Source organism: Ursus maritimus, unplaced genomic scaffold (assembly GCF_017311325.1).
Source record: "Ursus maritimus isolate PB19 unplaced genomic scaffold, ASM1731132v1 scaffold_13, whole genome shotgun sequence".
NCBI classification, from domain to species: domain Eukaryota; kingdom Metazoa; phylum Chordata; class Mammalia; order Carnivora; family Ursidae; genus Ursus; species Ursus maritimus.
Window position 1 is genome coordinate 48,514,608 of NW_024423675.1, and position 24,147 is coordinate 48,538,754.

A 24,147-nucleotide genomic window follows, 5' to 3' on the forward strand; every position below is an offset into this window, starting at 1 on the left:
ATATATATATATATATATATACATACACACACTCAAGACTCAAAATATATATATATATATATTTTTTTTTTAATTATCACTATGAACTAAAAACTTAATTGGATTCTAAAGTTACGATGATAAGTAAAGGCTCTACTGCAATCTCCCTACTGAAGATTACAATCTACTGGGGCCATGAACTAATTTCAAGCCAGTGGTTTACCCTAATCTGAAAGCATAAGAAGGAAAGGACCATAAGGCTCTTTTGGCAATTGAAGGACTTAATCTTATCTTTTAAGCAGAAACTTCTGTGCCTAAATTAAATGTCTTCCCTATACTTACCAATAGACCTTCAATGGTCATTCATTCATACTTACTAGCAAATGACAGATAAAAAATGCCAGCCCTCTCCTAATTCCTAAATCATTGTTCAAGTCTTACCTTACTTCAACTCTCCAGACCCCTTGGTAGTGACACTCACTCCTTTTTTGGAGAAACTCTTGACTCTTGGCTTCTAAGACATGACTTTCCTGGTTGCCCTTCTACCTCTCTGGTCTACATCTTCATTGTCTGGCCTCAGTTTACATTTCTACCCTGTTAGTCATGATCTCCCAGTTGTTCCTTATTTATCGATCATACTAAACATTTAGAATTCCCCCAGACATTCCCATGCATTCTCAAACCTCACCAAGCCTGTTCTGGATACCTACAGACTTTTGGAAGGGCAAGCTGAGGGAACATTCCATTTCACCCCTCCCCCAAGATGGCCTAGAGCTCCTTCTAGCCTTCTTATCACCCTCTACTTCCTTCTACCTTTGCACTTAATCCACAAGGTCCTAGTATTTGGATTATAAATCAGCTCCCTCATTAGACCATGAAGTCTTTTGAGAATAGCAACGTAAGCTTTCACTTGTTATCTGAAAATTTCTGAGTAACGTAAATAAATAAGTAGGCTTTTAAAAATTACCTCCTCACCTAGCATATATTGCATGCTTACTGTAGACCAAGTACTTTACATATTTTAATTCATTTAAACCTCATGACAATCTTTGAGGTCTGTTTCAGGAATTATCCCTATTGTACAAATGAGGAAAACCGAGGCTAAGAGGAACGATGTAACTTGCCCAAAGTCACAGAACTAGAAAGCAGTGAAGGCAGCATTCACATCCAGGTAGCCCCACTCTGAAACCCACACTCCCCATCATGCTCTAAATGACTCTTCCGAGCCATAAATTTGATTAATCAACCGAACTGGCTCTCAACAAGAATTATGAAATTTACATCCCTGGACAGCCTTAAGTAAAGATTTTTAAAAGACCAGCTTGCTTCTGGAGGCAAAGGAAAGACCAGATGACCACAGCAAATTCCTTCTACTGCTGTATACTCTCTCCTATTATCTTACATACTTAATCGTATTCTCTGGAAAACAAACATGTTTTAATATAAATCCTGCCAAATATCTAACCCATTATTATTAATAAACCAATGGTGAATAATTATATCATTGGTAATAGGAATATTTAATAATTACATATATGAAAGTTAATAGTTAAATAAACATGAAATAAGATATAACAGATTATAAAGAAGGAGTTGATACTACTTATTACATTTCCCATTAAATTAGCTTCAAGCCTTGATGTTCTATCAGCATTTTTACTTAGCCCAACCCAATCAAAAGGTTATACTGCACGCCTTAGAAAACGCTTTTTTTCTTAAGGCCATTCACATTCAGTTCCAAATAATATTGTAGCTGAAATACTTCATTAGATGGAATCCGAACAGTCTGTTTCTCATTTTACTGCACCTCAGAGAGACAGGGAAACTAAGGCTCACAATCAAACCAATGTTTTCCGAAGTCAAATCTAAATCTGTAACTTCTATAGTCAGGTCCCTCATTTTGTCACAAAAGGTCACTAAGCGGCAAGATCAGCTATGTAATTTATAATGTGTAGATCCCAGTGCAAATCAAAATGCAGAAACCTTTGTTCAAAAATTAAGAATTTCAGGGGTGCCTGGGTGGCTCAGTTGGTTAAGTGTCTGACTCTTGATTTCAGCTCAGGTTATGATCTCAAGGTTGAGAGATTGAGCTCCACCTGGAGCTCTGTGCTGGGCGTGGAGCCTGCTTAGGATTCTCTCTCTCTCCCTCTCCCTCCCCACTCCCTCCCAAAAATTTTTAAATTAAAACAAAATAAAAAGTTAAGATTTCAAGACAATGGCAATACAGCATTAAACAAACTCGGGCCCTACAGGACACACAGGTCACATGCTCACCCAGGAAGGTGACCCTGTTGAGCCCCTGGACTTTTTGCTGGGCACCATCCAAGGCACCAAAAGTACAGCCGTGGCCTTTGAATCCACAATCCCAATTCCCAGACAGGCTCAAATGCAGCATCAAAGTTCCTGTTAGCTATTGAATGGTCAAATATAAATTATTACATCTCAGAGCTCAAAGGATCTTTGGATCTCAAATGGTTCTTAAACCCTTAGGTTAAGTGCTAGTAAAAAAGACTCAAATTCAAGTGGGCTACTCCTCAGCTTTGCTCAATGTCTTCTTTTGTAAATCAACAGGTCAATCATCTTTTTCAAAAATTACTCTTAGACAAAAAAGAGGGTTGCGAATAATTAGAATTGTAGATAAAGTCCGAGGATGGTAATATCATTGCTATATATCATGCTTCTTTCAATGTTTTTCAACTTCCTACGTGTGTATTATACACCTACTATATGTTCCATTGAAAAATCAAATAATGTCCCATGACTGCTGAATTTAAGTCACTTAACAAAAAGAGGATTCTGGAAATTATGGCCCAGGAATATGGAACAGCATCTGAGACATGACAGATAGTGGTATCATCTTAATTTCTTCATTCAGCACCTGTCCAACGCTCCTGGTAGAGCGCGGTTCTAGGCACTGGGCATTCAGTGGGGATGGGGCAAACTCTGCCCTGGCTTGTTCACTTCATTGGGAAAGGCAGACAGTAGTCAACCTATTTTTTTAAAAAATACTTTTTAAGATATTTCAAACTATGATTCCAAGATATAATGGAGGACTGCATTTATTCTAGGATTTTCCTCCAAAAAACACAGCCTTCTTAACTGAGAAGTAAAAGATATTCTTTCACCCACCCTCATCAGAGCTGTAGTTTTGGTCACTATAAAGGCACAAAATTCTTCTGCAGCATAAAAAGCAGAATATATCCCCAAAATAGGTATATTTCTAACTCATATATGAATCAAATTACATATGTTTGGAAGACAATTATAGATGAGGTATTAGGTTTGGGTTAATGTTAAGGAAATTCAGATTCTATGTACAATCTATAAGAACTCCTCACACAATGACTTTCATAAAACAGCAATGCTAATCTCCTGGTTGTTACGAGATTTAACTAACGTGCCTAAGGACGCTACTTAGGACCTCCAACAAGATGCCACATAAAAACTAAGGATTATGTTAATACAGAGCCGGAGTAATTGATCCTTCGATTAATACCGCTAAATAAATGCTTTCATAATACCAGTTCTATAAATGGCCAAGCTGGGTTTAAAAGCAGTTAAATCTTATTGTAGAGCAAATAAACATAATGCAGGGGATCCAACTATAACGTGGTCGCAAAGGATGAAACTAACATCTACGTGAACAGTTTTCCTTGTCATATCAGATGCACTTTCTGTATAATGTTACAATAGGGGGAGAGGGGAAAAGAGAATCATATTTTTTAAAAAATGATCTTGCACTAGCACAGTGCCTTCCAGTTTTGCACAACATTTCCACTCACACCAACCCATTTGCCTCTCGCATCCATTTAACTATTCAGAGTGTACTATAATGGAGTCCGCTCTCTTTGGCATAGTTCCAAGGAGCCACAACCTCCCCTCTGTTCTTAACTTCTAACTTTATTTGCTTTAGTGGGCCACTGAGAATATCTGTATAAATATTTTTGTGCATTTCATAACCAAATAAGAGTGCTAAAATAACAACTTGAGTAAGGCTTGGATAGTAAAGAGAGAGAATCTTTGTGTTAAATTCTGTAAGAAAAAAGAGATCTTAAAAAAAGATATAATTTTTAAATCTAAAACTCTTCTTCCAAATGTACTCAAGTAATCTTTAACTTCCTTATTGCATAAATCAGCTGAAAGCATCCCAAGGGAAATTATATTGTACTATATACACACTTGATGATCCCATGGGGACTTTTTTTTTTTTTAAGAAAAACATTTAGGCAACAATTATAAAAGCTAAAAATCAGTGATTAGCTTTATGACTCAGTTTAATGTCAACATGTAAACAGGTATATTCCAATGTAAAGTATTTTTGTAGATTTACTAAGAACTACTAAGTGGTATTTTCATCTATTAAATCTTTTCACTGTCAAGTCTTTGATAGAAGAAACCTTAGCAGACCTCCCTGTGAACTTTGGCATTTTGGCTGTGTGACCAAAAGAACAATCTACCATTACAAAGCCTATTCATGAGTCAACCAGAGAAGTAATCACAATGATGACTGCCCAGCTGATACTACTCTTTTCATCATGCTGGCAAGTGTATGAAACACACAAGATCTATGTTACTAAATTACAGATTGTTAATACTAAACATCTATTCTAAAATGTAACGTGAAAGAGCATTAGCACAAATTGAAACACCTTGTATTAAAAATCCTGGATTTACTTGCTTGGCTTCAGTTCTGTAAGCCTATCTATAACAAAAAAATAAAAACAAAAATGTAGGAAAATAGTAAAAAATCTACCCATAACTTGAGGATAGTAAATCCAGGACCACAGTACTGTGCTCAAATTGACAAAATCATTCGTATTTATTCACACAAGATTCACGACCTAAATAACAAGGATTAAACTCAGGAATACTGAGATAATTTTCTTGAAATGCTTCTGTCTTGAAGTTTGTAACAGCATGATGTTTGCGCTTTGCACTAAACATTCTTCGTATCTTTGTCGCCACAACAAAGTAAGAGGTGACAGTTAGGAGGAGGTTAAACAAAAGGCTTCCTGTCAGGGCTTTGTGAAAAGGAAGATTGTACATTCTATCAAGGCGATGAAAAGTCGGCTCAGGCCTCTGTGGTCAGCATTATTCAGCACTATTCGGTCCGATTTCGGGAGCCCGCCAATGCTTTTGGCCCACCTGACTGGGTGTTCCCTCTATTATGCAAGTGATGTGGACTCCCCAGGGCCAGTGGTCAGCCGACATCCCGGTCTTTTCAGCACCGCGGAGTCCCCTGGCGAAATCAGTAAAGTGAGCCACTGCAAAGCAAGTGCATCCTCCTCCTCGGGGTCCCTTGTCCCCGGCGCCCCTCCCCGCCCCCTCCTCCCCGACCGGGAGCAGGCGGCCCCGAAAGTAGGTTTCAGCCGGCGCAGCGGCGGCCGCCGGGAAAAAGGAGCCCCACTTTCTCCGGGCAGGAAGAGGGGAGGCCGAGAGCATTTCCTGTTGTGCAGCTGAACCGAGCGGAGACGTCATTGCATTCACACTCCCTCGGGTGTCAGCGGACCGGGGGCCAAAGTTCAGCCCCTTCCAGGGCGGGCCAGGCGCGGCGGGGAAGGGCAGGGCCGCCGGGGCTCCCCTGGCCTGGAAGGGCTCCCTGAGCGGGGTGCCCGCCCTGCCCGGCGCAGGGGCAGGGACGCGGCGGAGCCACGGAGAGCAGCGCCCGCCTTCGCAGTGGGGGAGTCGCTTTTCCTCCCGGACCACACCGAGCCGGGCAAGTCCAGGGCTGCGCGCAGGTCACCGCGGGCTGGCCTCCGCCCCGCCCCCGTTCATTTCCCAGACTGCGCGGAAAGACGTGTGTTTCCAGGTGGTTAGAGAAAGCACTTTCCTTGCACAGATTTCTTAGCTTAATTTTTAACGTAATTTCCCCAAAGGTGACTCTTTTTTTTTCCACTAGGGTTATTTTTAAATAATCAAAAGTGAAGATGATTTCAGTGTTGTTGCTATGTTTTCTCCTTTTTCTATCTCTTAATTGAAGATTCCTTAAGTAACTGTCAGAAAAGAGGAAAGAGAACATTTCTATACTGCATAGCTCCAGTGAGGCCAAAGGAGGCAAGACTGTTGAGACGTTTCTAAAAAGCATATTCTATATGTTTTCATTATTAAAACACCCACTACACAACATATGAAGTCCTTTTATTTATCAGGTCCTTAGTTTGTTATATCTCAACTGTCTAATATAAAAAAAAAATCAGAGTCTCTTACAAAGCTTTCAATCTTGTACTTCTCCGCTTTAACAGCACACAAAACTTATGGCCAGCATGTTTTAAAATGTAAATTACCCATTCAGTAAAAATAATGGTGATTTTTAACGTTTCTTTTATCCTAAATTTCTAGCCTTCCATCTAGTTTGAAAACATAAACCAGATTATAAGCATGTGTAATTCTAGAGAAACAGTGGTTTACAGTTAATAAAGTTTAAAAGTAAGACCATAAGGCATCTTCTCACAGTGAATCAATGTTAACAACAGTTACATTGTGCCAACATCTTGAATATTTGAACTAAGCCATGTTTCACATCAGGACATGGAGTTAAAATACTTAGGGCTTTACCAAGTGTAAACTATGGCTTTGGGTGATAATGATGTGTCCACATAGATTCAACAGTTGTAACAACTGGACCACTCTGGTGTAAAATTTGTATAGTGGGGGAGACTGCATAGCTGAGGGTATGGTGCAGAATGCAGGGTCATCTGGGAAATCTCTGTTGCACTCAAAGTTTCTGTGAACCTAAAACTGCTCTAAAAAATGAACTCTATTTTTTAAAAATATATTTAGGCTAAGTGTCATGATATTTAAAATGTGCACTGCATTGTAACCTATGGATTCACCAGGAAATGAATCTTAAGCATTACAAAGTCTATGCTTTATGCTCTCACGAAGTTCATCATCCAGGTCTACCCCACCTTGATAAAGAAGTTACATTTTTAAAAGTTTACTGAATTTTTTAAAATATATTTTTAAAATACCTGAAAGACTTTACAAATTGATAAATGTTAGTTGTTCTACCCAGTCATGTACTACCTAATATTAAAGGTTACCTTGGCTTCCACTTAAAGCGATCCAAAGCCCCTTGTACTTCTTCTATTGTCTCATTTTTCCAAACATTTCAACAACACAATTAAATACTTTACACCTAAGATCTTAAGCTTGCATAGCTTATTAGAGTTTACCATTTATTTCCCATATAATCCTATCCCCATTTTATCAAGAAGTAGGCTCAAAGAACACAGGACTAGGAGAAATGTGTGGAACTCAGACGGGCTCTTTTCAACCTTGTTGAAAAAGAACCACAAACCCTTCCCATTCCCATACTCCTAACTCCAAACTAAAACCGCCCTTTCTGGCCTCCATAGGCAGCTCTAGGCTAGCTAGGTAGCCAGTGTCTCTGCGCTTGAATGCTGGGTGGGGCTATGAAATAATCGCCCCCAACTATTTACTTAGTTTGAATACAGTAACTTTTAAACAACTTCCCTGAACTTCCCAAACTGTACCAAAAGATTCTTGATTTGTAAAAGTGGTTCCAATGTGTCCAGTCCTAGAACATATCACAGTGGTTGTCTGTCTCCTGGGTGATCTCACACCAATATTTTTCACTTGCCTTTTTTTTCCCCTCAAATCAATCATTTTTTTAGCCACTAAATCTCTGCAGTGATGCTCATGGTTTCGATTAGAACACACTTTTACTTATTCCTTTAAATCACCTGCCCATAGTATATAATTAACACTCCAAAAGCTGCAAGTTACTGCCCAAATACACTCTAAGCTCACCGAAGATTTTATTCGAAGTTCATGCTCTCTAGTTCCTACTTAATTGCTGATGATGGCACTTGGAAAGAACAAAGGAGGAATGACTAAAAATTATCCTGTTTTATAATACTAATTACAGACTAAATGAAATCAGTATTACCATAAATTTAGTAGAGACTGAGGATAAAAAAGGCCTGTAGGTTAGCATTAAATAAATCATGAAAAATACATAATTGAAAAAAATAATTGAAAATATAAACCATAATAATAAACTGTGAATTCTTCAGGTTCTGCTATTTTCAAATGCATCTCTTTTATATCAGGGAACTGTAAGGACAAAAGGATGTTTTATAAGGATGACGTATCTTATACTTTCTCTTTAGAAACAAAATGCTCCAATTTTGTGCTTTAAAGTACATTCTAAGACTGCACAATTCCAACCTCACAAAACATATTATCATTTCATTCAATAAAGAATCAAGACTTGAACTTTTCCAAGTCCATTCTTTTAAAAAACTAAATAAAACTATTTAATTCAGGGTTAGTCTCATTTAGACCTATAGTTACCATTTGAGAGTAACTGCAAATTGCTACAGTACTTATTTGGGTCTCTGTGTTTCTGAGATTCCCAGTTCTCTACCACAAGAGCCTCCACATTTTCTTAGACTCTGAATAGTCCTTGACACGAGACTGGGAGACGCTGACTTGTCACACAAACTGGCACCTCCAAAAATATTCAGGGCATACTAGGGTTTTATTCTTCTCTCACAATATCCAATATTGAGGATGATTCTTCTCAAATAAGCATTCACCAATTGTTTGTTGTTTTTCCAGAAAACTGGCTCCCAAGAAATGCAATAACAAAATCATCAGGACGCTTTTCTTTCTCAGCTCCACGTCCTTTTTCCATTACACACTGTAGGGCTGCATTGTTCCTCGAGAGCCAGTACTTTCCCAAAGCGGAGCCCGGCTTAAGTATGTGAAGCAGAGTCAAACGAAGATTACAGCTCATTGAGTGAACAGGAAGGGGAAGGTACAGAAATGAGGAGAGAACTATATTACACACACACACACACACACACACACACACACTCACACACAGGAGGGAATAAACCCTTTGTGATAAAGCTATCTGACTACATGCTCCACAATCTTTGGTTCCAATAAGATCTTTTTCTACTTCAGTATTTCCAAGCCCAATTATTTTTTTTTCCTTACAAACTGCCCCAAAAGTTACAACCTTCTCTTCATTAAGTGATCGTCAGTGCAAATTATTAGTGCCTTAATGCCCTCAAGGCTGGACAACTTCACAAAAGACAGCACTTGTCACTAAGAAAGTACCAGGACCTACAGGTGGTTCGAGGACTTCTTTTCCTCTCCCAGATGATAACAAGATGAGACCTCATCACCTCAGACTTTTCAGGCTCTAGGTAAAAGTCAGTACGTTCTTCAAATGGAGATATGTTACACAGCACTTCAGTGTTTAAGAGCATACCTCCTTTTTCAGCCACCGTCTATATTTAATATTTCAGAATAGGCCCTCGATAAAGTCTAAATAATAGTAAGAGCTCAGATGGCCTATAGTCAAGTGTTATTGAAACATCAGTGTTTCCACATGCGTTCAAGTGTAATTAAAATTTAATGAACTGCATAAATTACTCTATTACACTACAGTATTTCTGTATTCTCGCCTAGTCCTTCACAGGGTCCTGTGTACTTCTCCGGAGACTAACAGTGTGACCGGAGCTAAATCTAAAATGAGTTACTTTCCACAGTGGTTAAAAGAAGAGCTCCAAAATCAAAGTGCCCACTCAGGAAATGGTAACTTTTGTTTTAGTAACATATAATTATGTTACTCCTGTCTAATATATTGTCTAGTATATCACTTCTGTGTATAGGTCCCCTAGTTCTGTGAAATAGGTGCCCATCGCCGCCTTTACCATTCATTACGTGGATTAATAAGCAATTCCGTGTAGGCAAATTAAGAAAGCATTTTCTCATAGACACTAAAGGCAGTCCAGAGCTAAAGTAAAAAATGTTTCTAAGTTGTTATTAAGATGCAACAAAACTCATTGCATCCTACCAGGTACTACACAGGACAGTCTTACGAGTCATACACCTGCATAGAAGTGCTTCCCAACATGCTATATCTCCATTTTTTATTAACAGAAAATATAAATTGAAGAAAAGATTAATTTACTTCATACTAAAATGGCAACCATCTGAGCTGAACTTAGCATCAGTGTGCCATGTCATTTATGCCGCCAAAGAGTAGGAAGTAGAAAAGGTATGAATAACCGGCACAGGTGTGAATATAACAAAATGTCCACCGGCAATATACTTACTTTACCTTTATGATTAAAGCCATTATCCTAAAGATTGCTGGGCTTCTAGGACAAAGAAAATAATAATGATATGCTAATTCAAAACCAGTACGTCTCATGCAAAAATGCAGATGAAACAGAATTTTCTGTATAAACATTTTTACATATCTTTTATCTGTCTGATTTCATTTAACTGTGTTTGTGAAGTGATGAAACTGCCAAAATCAGGGGCCAAACTCTTGATGTGTTGCAGTATGTTATGTCCACCATTACTTATCATATTAAGTACAAACTCTTTAAGCTGGAATACAAGTCCTTACACAAGGTATCTCGAGCATTCTAACTTTTTCACCAACACTCACTTAATATGCATTTCATGCTGCCCTCAAGTCAGATGCTTCTCTGAGAATACGCCTGATGCTCTCCCCCATTGATGCCTATCAGAGTCAAGGCCTATCTAAAGCATCCCATTCTCCCATGAAACATTCCCAGAACGCCTCAGCCAGAGATGATTTTCCACCTTAATACTTCCCATATGCCTCTCCCGTGGTACTTCACCTGCTTCTTGTAATTATAGCTTCCTTTGCAGAGCTCTTTTGCTCAGTACAGTAGATTATAAAAGTTTTGACGATAAGAATAGCGAAACACTCCTCTTTATATTTTGTATTCCATTTCTACCTCTACTGTATTTCATATTCCCATACATCTCACACATAAGAGAATCTCAATAACTTTATTTCTGAAAACGGATTTGTGTTACATTATTATCCATCCCAACTCTGTTCCCGCTGTAAAAGTCTCAGCACGCATGTTCAGGCCTTTCCTGTAAAATGCTTCTACCCGGTTGATAAGAGGCTATATCCTGAAGAGTAACTGGCGATAAGCAATTTACTTTTGTGGATTCTTACCAAACAATAACCTAGCGTACATTTCAGATGTGAACAGCTTGACCCCTAAAGAAATTAATAAAATAAAAATGAAAACGACATAATAAGAGGTCTAGTTGAAGGAACTAGGAATATTGAGCCTGGAGGAAAGAATACTTAAGATGAACATGATCGCTATCTTTAAATAATTGCAGGAATGTCCTGCAGGTCAATGAGGAAACTCCGATAGCTACAGAGGGCCAAAGTGCTGATGACCTGCAGTGTCCCAGAGTGGAACCTGCCTCCCCAAGCAAAGAAGAGGTGTTGAAGTAGAGGCTGCATGCAGGCAGTCCTTGGCGACTTGTCCTGAGTGATCTCTCCTTGCTCAGTTGGGGATGCAATGATGCCTCCAATGGTTTTATCCAATCCTGACATCCTATGAAAAGACTTACGTTGCAAAGTGCCCTGTCATCATTTGACAAATCAATACATCAGATCCCACACCCATGCAAATCAATCATCATAATTTAAATCAGACACTTTAAGAGATGCCCTAAATAAGGTGTCACTTGCAGAACTACATAGTGTATCAGAGGGACAGGAAGAAGGAAAACTTCTCACTAGATGCTTAACTGATACGAAAGATGCCACCTGCTCAAAACTAGATGGGACCTGCCTGGGGGAACGTGCCTCTGGGAAAGCTTACACTGAGTAAGGAAGTAAGGCACCTGCATACTCCAAAGACCCCTGGAATTCCATTACTGCACTGCTCCCTTCTCCCTGCCTCATGTTCTTAGTACTACTTAACATGTCAGACATGAAAACAGTACTTTGATTTACACTAGTGTGCAGCACACTGCCAAATTTCCTAAGAAATTTAAACCAAAACCTGTTGGTGTCAAGGAGACATGCTAGATATACTGTTAGACACTGTTTGCTTTTACAGCTATGAGGAGGGTTGATATAGCCACAACTGGCTTCAAAGCCAGGCCATTCTGTTATTAATTTCCAAGTGCCTTCTGTTTGCTTCTCGTTCTTCCCATCCTACATAACCCATAAGAATATAAGAAAAGAAAGACAAATTAGCAGGACAATTTCCTCACACTATAAATCCCTGGGATTAGCTAAAATGTGAACTTTTTCCAGATCAGCTATTGATACCCATCGTAACTACTTTCAGACATCATTAGATTCGACATTAGTAAACTCTCTCGAAAGATGGCCAAAATCCACTGATGACTGAACGTATTTGGAGTCTGTCCATTAAAAAAATCTAATCTCCACACTAATGTCCAATTATTTGTTATATTCTATACTGTCAGGTGATTTATTTTAAAATTTTTATAAATAAAAATTTATTTATTATTTTGAATATTCTCAGCCACTTGGCCCACTTTTAAAAGCTACACTTGATTAAATTTGGGCACCAAGTTCATCACGAATATTACTGAGGCCATTGGAACAAGTAAACAGATTATGAATTCAAAAACAAATGTCTTTGGATTCCTTTTCTTCTGCTTGAATATGGGTATAACTATCTTGAAATTTTGTTACACTTGTGCATTAGTGACCTACGCAAAGTTTAAATGCAGCGGGGGATATTACAACAAGCTGTGGGGCTGCTAACCATTATCTTTCTGAAAACAATTACATATGCCTATAATAAATTGCATCAATAGCAGTCAATTATCTCAAGAACACTCTACTAACCCTTGTCACAAATGTATTGCTGTGTATCAGATTTTTTTTCAACTGAATTATTCTCAAAACTTAGTGTTGCTTCACATCCTAAAAATAGCCACTCCAATTCTCTTGTGTTACCCTGCTTTGCTCCCAGGAGGTAGGGCAGTGCTATAAACAATGCTTCATTTTTTACAGATGAAGAAACAATGAAATACAGCAGAAGTACAGCCACTTCGCCTGAATCATTTTGAAAATCAATAATGAGGCCAGCAATGAACTAGTGGGGTCAGGGTTTACTAGCAGCCCTTTGGGTGTCCTCTGTGGCCCGGGAGTAGGCTCTAATGAGCACATCTTGACAACAAGGGCACAAAGATGTTCAAAATCCTCGTTTTACCCAAAAAGCTTGTATTTCTCCAAACATAAACTTTGACACATGACAAATAAATTGAGTAACATGAAAATAAATTGAATGTTTATAACCCTGGGTTTTTCCCTTGCTTAGAGAAACGCGGATTATTCAAAATGTAAGCATCAGGAGAAGAAAGAAAATAAAGTTTGATAATTATTCTATGGATAATTAGAAGCTGAACTTCCCATGACTTGTCCATAAGTGCTGGGGCCAGCCATCAGGACTGTCCACGGGGCCCTGCTGGGCTGCAAAGACAGATTTCATCACTTCAAATGAGAGGACAAGATTCACCCCCAGCCTTCCCTCCTGCATTTTTCTTTGCTTCCAAGGGCAAGGATCTGTAATGGAGTAAAGGAATGCATTCTCTCTTTATGCCAAATTTACCCAAGCGGGCCTACCAAGAAACAACGTTTCTGGAAGCCCCACACCTGTAGGCGGTAACTACCTTCACACCGCATTCCTTTCAGAGCACCCTAAACAAAATATGGCCAGGGAAAACTATCTTGTAAGGAAGAATCCCAGTCAACTATAAACTTCCCAGTCCAACTATTGGAAAAAATTACCTCACACTGGCTCTACCTGGGCCGTTGCTATAAAATCGAATGGGAAGTTGCAGAGCTCAAGGGGACCCTGACTGAGGCTGTAAGAAGTGTGAGTGCTGGGTGTATACGTGAGACAGCTGTTTCCCAAAGGACTTCTTGCAAAGCTGAAGAAACACTTGGAGCAAAGACTGGCCAGGACTTTAAAAAGAGATAGAGAGAGAGAGAGGGGCCTGGGTGGCTAGGTTATTCGGCTCAGGTCATGATCCCAAGGTCCTGGGATCGACTAACACATCGGGCTCCTTGCTCACTGGGGGGAGTCTGCTTCTCCCTCTGCCTGCTGCTCCCCCTGCTTGTGCTCTCTCTCAGACAAATAAATAAATAAAATCTTAAAAAAAAAAAAAAAAAAGACTAGCCAAGACTTCATCCATCATTTGGTTCTGATGACCCCTCCTGCCATCTTACAGCAAGTCCAATGTCTTTTCTTATAACTTCAAATACAAGTTTCTTTTTTTTTTTTTTTTAAGATTGTTTATTTATTTATTTGACACAGAGAAAGAGAGAGAGAGCTCACAGGCAGGGGGAGCAGCAGGCAGAGGGAAAAGCAGACTTCCGGCTGAGCAGCAAGCCCTACATGGGACTCAATCCCAGGACCCCAGGATCATGACCTGAGCCGAAGGCAGATGCATAACAGGCTGAGGCACCCACGTGTCCGAAGTACAAGTTTCTTGAGAATTATGACTTTCAACATTCACCACATACCTACTGCCTGCCTACTGTCTACGATGCACTGTGTTTACCACATTTTTGTGAAAGTATAAACCACCCTAATTCACTAGAAATTTGATCACAAAAATTACTGGTAAAAAAATGAAAAATTCATTTAAATAAGATGAAAAATATATATGCGAAATAGAAGTTGTGGTAATATCTCCACCTTAACAAGCTTATAAACACATTTTACAATACAATGTGTCATTTAAAAACCATTTTATTCTCTTCCTCATGAAAAAATAGCCAGAACTTGATTCTTTAGGTTAGGAAAGGCCATCATGCTAAACCATAAAAAGGAATTTAAAAAAAAAAAAGCACTATAATATTTGGTTATGCAAAAATAGTACCTCTTCAAAACCTATGTTACTCTAAAAAATAAAGATACAGATATGGGTCTAATAAATGGGCTTTTTTTCATTAGTGACTTAGGTAAGTCTTGCAATGCTTCATTAACTGTTATTTGGACTGAGAGACACAATATGAAAGTAGAGATTTCTAAAAACCCTGGAAAGTAGTAGAATGAACTAAATTTGCCCAAAACAGTTTCTTTCTTTTTTCTTTTAGATTTTATTTATTTATTTGACATAGAGACAGCCAGCGAGAGAGGGAACACAAGCAGGGGGAGTGGGAGAGGAAGAAGTAGGCTCATAGCAGAGGAGCCTGATGTGGGGCTCCATCCCATAGCGCCGGGAAGGCAAACGCTTAAGGACTGCGCTACCCAGGCGTCCCCCAAAACAGTTTCTAAAGTAGTCCACTGGAATGTAAACACTATGAGGACAGGGAATTTTTTTAAACTATTTTATTCACTGACGAATCCCCAGTGTCTAGAATAGCACCTTTCCCAGGGCAGGTAGGTGCTTAATAAATCTCTGTTGAATTAATAGATGTTTGTTTAAAAGTCAGCAACCCCAGGAACAACTCCAATTCGCCTCCTTAGCAAGCCCAAGGCCCCAGGAGTAAACACTGGTTCTCCAGCTCTTGGCGATTTACGGGGAAGTTCAAGTTGGGTAATTCAGGCCCCAAGGGCTATTTTTAGACCAAAAAACTCCAGAAGGATGATCCACGAAGAACCAGAGACTTTTGTTCACTTCACCAGTTTAGTACAGGCTGAGCTACATGAGAAATACCCCAAACTAGAATTGATATTTCCACTTGTCAAGGGTTGAAATACATGGGCATTCTGACATCGTTTCTTAAAACCATTTCAATCAGGAGTTTAACAGACCATTTGAAAACGTGTAAGTGATATTTTACTGTCACAACAATTTCAGTTCTCCTGTGTTGTTGTTGTTGTTGTTGTTTTTCCCTTTGGGTCTAATCCCTTCTTCATCATAATCATAGCTACCAGGTATTTAATGTTTACTATGCGCTCAGTGAGACAGGTACACACATTCTCATAAAAATTTCACAATGACCCTTAAACAGATACTATCATCCTCATTTTGTAACCTCTGGGAGGTTAAGTGACCTTCAGAAATTCCCCGGAGCTGGTGGTAGAGCTGGAATTTACCCTGTTCTGTCTGACTTTAAATCCAAGCTCTTAGCCCCTAGGCTATTTCCTTCACATAGTGTGTATCCCACTGGTGGATATGCCGAAACTGCTAGGGTTAAACACTGTAGCACAGTGTTTAACAGTGAGCAACATGGTTGGCAATTTAATTTTTTAATCTCTGCAGTAATTTCGATGTTTAACAGTTGCTTATGCTGCTGCATGAAATGATGAAACGACCAAATGTTTTTGGAGCCAAATAGCCCTGAGTTCAAATCCTGCTTCACTATTGACTATCAGAGTGCCCCTGCAAAAACCAGTTAACCTTTCTGAGTCTCGATCTCCTTAAGTGTAACTGTGAAGGTAGTAATACCAAATCTTCTGACGGTTATCACCGGGGAGAGCCTGGTATGCGGCCTGGTACAGGGTAAGTGCTCTTTCAGCCTAAATACCCTTCCTTCTAACGGATTTGCTAAATTGGCACTGTGCTGATTTTATAAAAGTGTTTAGTTCATCCTTGTAATACCGTAATTACAGAATCTAATGACACTGCATTCTCTATAACTACAAAGTAGAATTTATAAACTGATAGAATATGAGTTGGAAGAGGCTTTAGAAGCCCATCTGTTCCAATCCTTTCATTTCCAAATGAAGTCCAGAGAGTTTAAACGACTTGCTTCCAAGTTTTTACAGAAAGCTAATTGCAAAGACACTACTAGACCTTACGTCCCTCCACCTCCGCTTCCACTATACCCCAGTTTTTGCCTCACATTACACAGGCATGGCAACACATGTAATTTTCAGACAATTAAGCAGTATAAAATAACCTCAGTTTAATTGCATCCAATTAACAAGCCAAATTAGTGTTTCATATGTACACTATTAAACTAGTTGTCTGGCTTCCAAAAGAAATAAAACACTGTTGCAAATGAATCTAGCACTTATTGAACAAAGCTACTTACAATTTAAATTACCTTTCCTATAATCTTCTTTATATGGAATTAGACCCAATCTCCATTTTAAAAGAAAGTCTTTCTGCAACTATCAGGATGAGAGTTCATGCTTATGTTTTAAGTATCAAAATTTTCTTTCTTACTGAATACATATGATTTTCTAAGATTAGTATACATGTGTGTGTGCGCGCACATGCATGCCTATACACATATGCATGCCTACAGATCCCCAAGCACATAAAATAAGGGTGTGTCTATATTTTCCCACTGCCTAGTTTCAAAAGTCCCACCTTTTTGTTGGCCTTCTGAGATCCAGTGAATCTGCAACAATGCAAATAAGAAGAGCTTCGCTGCTCTCCTGCTTTCCTTTTCAGAGAAAATGAAACCACCAAATAAATCTTTGTCAGAAAAGCACTGCCTTTCAAATACACTGCACTACACTATCTGTCCAGTATTGTCATGATTTAGGTACAACCGGGTATCACTGAGAAAGCAGTATTCTAATGAACCACAAAATGAATCATCTATCCGTTCCTTAAATATTTACACCTGAAAACATAAATGCCTTATAATTTTAAGTATGACCATTTTTATAAGTTAGTGTTTGATGGTCAACTTTCACTATTAATATTTATGAATACTGTTCAGAGTAAAAAGTTTTAGAGTAGCTGAAAAAATAACGTAGTACTCTGTTCTTAAGGTGTAGCTCTAACTCACAAGCTGCCAGACGAATTTGGCCATGTTTATCAAAATATTTAAATCATTTTTGTTATTTATTATTAAAATGTCTATGCACAAGATCAAACAATTCATACTGTCATGCAGTAGCGTCAACCTTCATTACTTCCTTTTGGGGCATTATACCAATTTAATGGCCTCCTTGCCACCAAGATGTCCAGCCCATAATTTTTATACTCTTTCTGAATACACACCCATTATAGCATCTCTCCTCTGCTCAAAACCTTAAGTGACGTCCAACTTTCTCAGGAGGGCTTCACGCCCCATGTGATCTGGAGACAAGGACCTTTCCAGGTTCACCATACTCCTCTTCTCCCTTGGCAGAACTATGACTCACCACCCCAGATCAAATTCACTGTGCCCCACCCTTCCCTCTCAGGAGGCTTTACTGAAATTCACTTCAACCTTCAAGGCCACGAGTCAAAACTCACTTCTTCCCATAAAGACCCTCTAATCTTTCCAGTTTAGAAACAAAACAAAACAAAACCCTCCATTTATCTTCTACTTCCACTGGTAACAAGCCATATGCCTTCTCTTCTCTACATTGTAGAAGTTCCTAAGCCAGGAATCAATCACCCTCCTCTTATCTTTCAATTATTCATTCTGACCCCCCCCCCGCCCTCCCCAGTCTGACTCCAGACCCCAAGCTTGAGACTTCCACATATACTGACTCTTTTTGCTGCCTAAATTGAATTTTCTACATTATATAAATTTTAAAACAGGGAGCAAATTAATTAAATGATAATAGTTGACAAAATGGAGTATGAGTCCAAGATTATACAAAGAAATGTTATTTTCTACTCTTTTTTTTTCCTACTCTTTTGTGTTACACTGACCCTTAATCATTCGGAAAGTAAAAAATAAGACCTACATTTTTCCAAAGGTCCCGGTATTTGCAGTCATGCAGAGAAATTACCTAGGGTACTGAAGGCTTCACTCGCTGTTTAGAAACATATAGATCCAGCTCGTGCAGGGCTCTAAAGATTAATTGGTTCTTCAGACAGCGACCTTGTAAAGACTTCGGAATTGGCAGTTATTCATTAATTGAATCTATGATGTTGACCAATTCAGTTAATTTGAGCCTCAAATAAGTATTTTTTAGTTTAAATTATTTATTATTTAAAAAAATTATCTGCAAAAAACAACAGCTAATCCCAGCGAAACCCCTCAAACTGAAGTCAGTGCATGGAATCATAACAAACCTCCAAGGGTTAAGTACCACTGATGTCAAAGTACTGTGAAAGAGATTCCTGCTACAGGCAAGCCTCCTCCAACTTCTAGGCCCTGCCCCCCCAACACTCCCTCTCCAACCATCAACCTCTAACATAGCCGATAGTAGACTCATCATATGTCCTGATTTTCCAAGGACAGTGCCCATTCATACCAGGTTAGATCATCATTCATGTGGTCCTCACCACATGGTCTGACCGAACCTTGCCCCTCCTCTCTTGTTATATGCCCTCTAGTCCCACTGGCTCGCTTTCACTTGACCATAATTTATGCTTCAGTTACAGCTCAGATATCACCTCCTCAGACAGGGGTGATACACCCCTTATTGTACACCCCTTCATGTTTCTTTCATAGCACTCACAATGTGGCTTTACTTATATTGGTTCACCTCATGCCCCATATCTGTCAACTGCACTAGATTAGAGGCTCTTTCTCTGGTCTGAATCATCATTCTATCCTTGGTGTCTAGCACAAGGCCTGATCCATAGTAAATACTTGTTGAATGAATGGATGAATAAGTTGTATTGATAAATGATGACTGAGTCACTTGTCATAGTACTCTGAAGAAATGGCTAAGATTATATGTGAATGACAAGTCAAAAATGCTGCCTGGCCCAGAGTACTTCCTGACCTCACCTCCAATCACCTCTTGACCCAGAAGTGGTAGGTCAAACCCCACGTGCTCTCTGCCAGAACTGTCTTCAGGCATACAAACATTTTCATCTCTTCTCTCCAAAGCACTGTCTTCAAATATGTCTACCCAGTTAGACTCCAAATTTTAAGCTGATAGGAAATCCAAAGTTATGGACACTTGTAGAATATATCAAATGCCATAATTAATACCTCAAATGACAGATAATATATGTTAAGATTAGCACATATGTGGCTCAGAAAAATAGTGACACAAATTATCAAACAGTTCTGATTCTATTCTAAATTCAGTCTTGAAACAGTATAGCCCTATGTCTAACTTAATGCTAGTAGCCATGGTCCACATCAGAGAAGCCAAAGATTGCACAGACCAAGTAGGCTATGTTATCCTCTTGTACTTGAAGACTGGCTGTGTCACAATCACAGATAAGGAGCTCAAATATTTTTCCAAATTACTTAGAGCCATCTCACAGATACAAATACTGATTTACAACTTCCTTTTTGTTAGCATTGCCATAAATAGCATATGGAAAGCAATGCTTTTCTTTTATTGTGATCAAATACCAAGAACCAATAGAAAATTATTTCACTTGTACAATTTCCTTCAAACAAGCACAATCTCATTTTCATAAAGATTTCCCATTTTCTCTCACTCTTCTGTGTTCATCCACAGCTTCAAGCATTGAGAAGCCTCACTGGAACATTCACTGAAGTTTTACTCGAGATGAATGAAGGCTCTGCCTATGTGGTTACAGCAAATCCATACACGCTGACAGTGTGAAGTTCCTTATAAAGCCAAAAGTCCACTGAGTTGAGATGGTAAACTTCCTCTGTTCCTTTTTTATAACATCACTTAAAAAGTTGCAATCTTTACATACCATGTTTTAGCCAAAATATGAATTCATGATGAGTGCATATATAAATTCATTAACTAGAAACATAGCATTGGGATTTTTAGGTGCAGGTTTGAATTATGAACCATTTCTCCACCTACAGGATTGTTGCATAGACCAATATAGAGTCCTGCTGAGGCTGACTAGGAACCCAAATCTGAAAACAGTGTTTGTTTTTTAACAGAGTTAGGTGAGTGGCAACCTGTTGGATCCCACAACACCCATCCAGTTGATTTTAACCACCTTTCCCTTATAATAGTTACTATATCAGGAATTAAATTATTCCACACCCTAATGGAGTACGCCTTTCACTCATGCCAAATAACATTTTCTATAGGTCTTTAAAACTACTTGTACTATGTTGAAGCGTTCAGCTTAACCTCAGCTAATTATTGGTAACTAAAAAAATCTAACACCAACACAAATAGACTGTTATTTGTTATTGCTGCTGTTGAAATAAGTAAGCCCTGCTTTAAAAATCAAAACAGGCAAATTCTTTTTTAAAAAATTCTTCATTTTAGATTGAAACAGCACAAAAAAATTCAACCTGGTTTTCTGAATAGTGACAAAGTGCCAAATGCTCAAGCAGACACATGTACCATTATTCCACAAGGAACGCCTGCATACATGTTGTCTCTGTTTTGTTTTCATAGTAACAAGAACATTTGAAAACACATCTCATGTAAAAAGAGCCTAATCAATCAAAAGATTCCGCTGGCTAATCTTTCCATGCAGTCAAATAACATGATTTCATTCTGTGATAATACACATATCGTAAATTCACTTTCACATCCCATGTTTTATAGAAATATAGAAATGTTTTTTCTACTTCAATGGTATTTTCCCAAAGACCTCCACAGGGATCTAACAAGTTAAAAATCAGTTAAATTTTAAATCTGTAATATCATTAATATGCAACCACTCCCAAAATTGCCCCCAAATCAATTTCACATCAATTTAATCATAAACACTCTTACATAAACACAGTCTCTAAAAAAGCCAACCTCATAAAATACAACCACCATCACAAGAAATATAAATGTCAACAAATGAATTTTGTTTTATAACTGACCTATGTTCACATAAGCAAGAAACTCAGACAATTTTCAAAAGATTCACCATTGTCATATAACATTTTTCTGTACGTAAGAAAGATACTGCATATTTCAAACCTAGTGGTCAAAAGGGATTATGACACTTGAAGCATACTATCATTAAGTTCATACTGGTAAATCCCTTTCACCTCAAAATAAAAATGCACAGTTCTCCTCTCTGGTAACATGAGATCTTAGTGTTCCACAGGAATTTTGTCTTAATAATGAAAGTGATAGCACGTAGAAGGGATTTCTGTCCTGGTAAACCATTTGGCCTATATCTTAAAAATCAAACCAAATCTACTCATTATACAATCTATTTGGTTAAAATCTTGCTGTGGCACTTTCATAAGGTGAAAAGCACAAGACATCTGCAAATACTAATATATATGTCCTCTACATAAGATAAATGTAATATATATTTATGTACATATATATGCAAATATTTAAAATAACTTGGTTTGCTCAAGGACAAATATCACCAAACATTACTATATCACTGGAGGAAATGTTTCTAATAAAGTTAAATGGCCTTTTCTAGGAGGACAGATCATTGCAAATTTAATTAAAATGGATCTTATTAATATTTCAAGTAATTTCTGGGCTTGATTATGCGCTACAAAAGAAACAACTGTACTGAAGAGAAAAATCAATAGCCCTGACTAGAGCTCTGAGTCTGCTAGAAAAACACAGCTCTCTTGTGAATTATCAAGGTCTAGCCTTTGGGGGTGGGAGAGAGTACCAATATTTCTTTGGAGGTAAATTGAGTTATTTTTAAAATGGCAAAAAAGGAAGGAGAACAATCGGTTCAAATTTTCCATTATAATGAAAGTACCGGAAACAAGCCTTTTTATGTTCATTTTAGGCCTAAGAAACTGTGCAGAGAATAAGGCTTTTGCAATGTCAGTTGCACACACTGCTTCCTGTGAGAATTCTAAGCCATTACAGGTGTCCTAAGGCCTCCCGCGAAACCTATTATCAGGTTACTCCTCTGGCCTCCTCAAAGCCATCCCCACTGACCCCTACCCCACACATATTATTGCTAGGCTCCTCTAAGTGTCTATTAAGGACCCTCGGTCTTCTCTGCACTCCCGAGGTTAAAATACCCACTTTCCCTCGGCGAAGCCTGTAAAAGCTTTCCCATTAGAGAACACTAGTTCCTGCAGTCCTTTTCAGTTAGATGCTTTCAAGTCAGAGAGGAGCCACTTGAAGAAAACCCTCTTTCCCCTCCTCCCCTTTTCCACTGGAAGCCACGTCCCTGAAGGACAACACCAAGGGACACTTCCTGACCTTCTATCCCCTCACCCAATTTGGGCTTGGAGGGTTGGGGTCGCATTTTCTCGTGTCCTCTGCTGCACTGGATGTGTTATGTAAGAGGGACAGAACGCGAGAGGCACATGCGTATAAAGCGCACCGATCTGTGATAACAGCTGGGGTGGCAGAGCTGATCTGGAGTCTCCCCCACCAAATACGACAGACACCACACATACATCACCCCCACCCCCACCCCACACCCCCCCACCCCCCCACACACAGAGCAGTGTTTTCCTGTCTCGCCCCTACCAACACCAGACGCACAGAATGGAAAGGCGGGGGGAGGGGTGAAGGGAGGTGAGAGCAGCAGCAGCACATCTGCTTTGATAGAGCCGCCGCGGCAGAGAGCCCCTCGTTAACCCCCTTCCTGTGGCTGCACCACGTCATGGAACATTCCCGGAACGGGCCAACGTTCCACCCACTTCAGGGAACAGACATAAAGGCGCAGACCCAGCTCCCCACAGTGCAGAGCCCAAACACACATGTCCCTTCCCGGTCCCCGGGCAGACGCACAGACGAACACGCATGCAAACCGCCCCCACCCGTCTCCACGCGCCCCCGGCCGGCCCGTCGCGCCGGGAGCCGCGCTGCGGCCGGTGCACCCGCAAGGCGAGGGCGCCTCCGCCTGAACCTTCCATCGAGACAGTCCCCTCCTTCCTCGCTTCCTTCCTTCTCTCCTTCCTTCCTTCCTCGCTCGGGAGGAGAAAGGAGTCACTGAAATGCCAACTGCTAGCGCCTTCGCCGCGCTCGCTCGGCCGCAGGCCGGCGGCCCGGCCCCCGCGCCGCCCGCCCCCCGGCCGCGCCGCGCGCCCGCGGCCCCCTCCCCCGCTACCTGACGACGGGCGGCCGGCGGCCGCGGCAGCCGCAGCGGTGGCCGGCGGTGCGCGCCGGTGCACGTCCCTCATTAGTAACCAGGCACATTCCTGCCTCCAGCGCTCCCGCGCGGCCCCCTCCCCCCAGGACATTACGCAAAGCAGCCTCCCCTCATCTGCATAGATCCTCGGCCAGGGTATTCCCCGCATTTCCCGACGCGCCGGACCCCCCTGGCGAGGTCTCCCCCATCCCCGCCCCCTCCGACCCTCACCCTCGGGAAACCGGGAAGGGGCCGGGAGCGCGCGCCGCGAGAGGCGACCGAGTCCGGCGGAGGCGATTTCGGTATAAAGTGAAACAAGCTCCCAATGCTAAAGGAGGCAGGAAAAACACGGCGCCTAGGCCACTTACCGAGCCGAGGAACCCAGATTCCCGCCGCTCTGCTCTCCCAAATGGTCGGTCCGCCCTCCACGCACCCCAAGGCTGCACCCAGCACCCCAAAGTCCAGACGTGTAGGAATATTGTTAACGAGCCAGCAGACCCTCCAAGTTGCTCCAGGCTCCAGAGAGCCTCAAGGTCCAAGACTCAACTTGGCAAAGACTTGTGCCACAGTCCCCGAAGATGTTTTTGTGGAGACCCTCCTCCGGCG

At 40.2% G+C, this 24,147-nt stretch overlaps 1 long non-coding RNA gene across 1 annotated transcript in view; it reads right to left on the reverse strand.

Moving 5' to 3' along the window:
- LOC121102285 overlaps positions 1-23,624 on the reverse strand; it is a 161,537-nt gene extending 137,913 nt beyond the window's left edge. The window contains exon 1 of the long non-coding RNA XR_005834385.1: positions 23,521-23,624. This is a non-coding gene — a long non-coding RNA (uncharacterized LOC121102285). The remainder of the gene's footprint in view (positions 1-23,520) is intronic.
- Between the last annotated feature and the right edge of the window lie 523 nt (positions 23,625-24,147).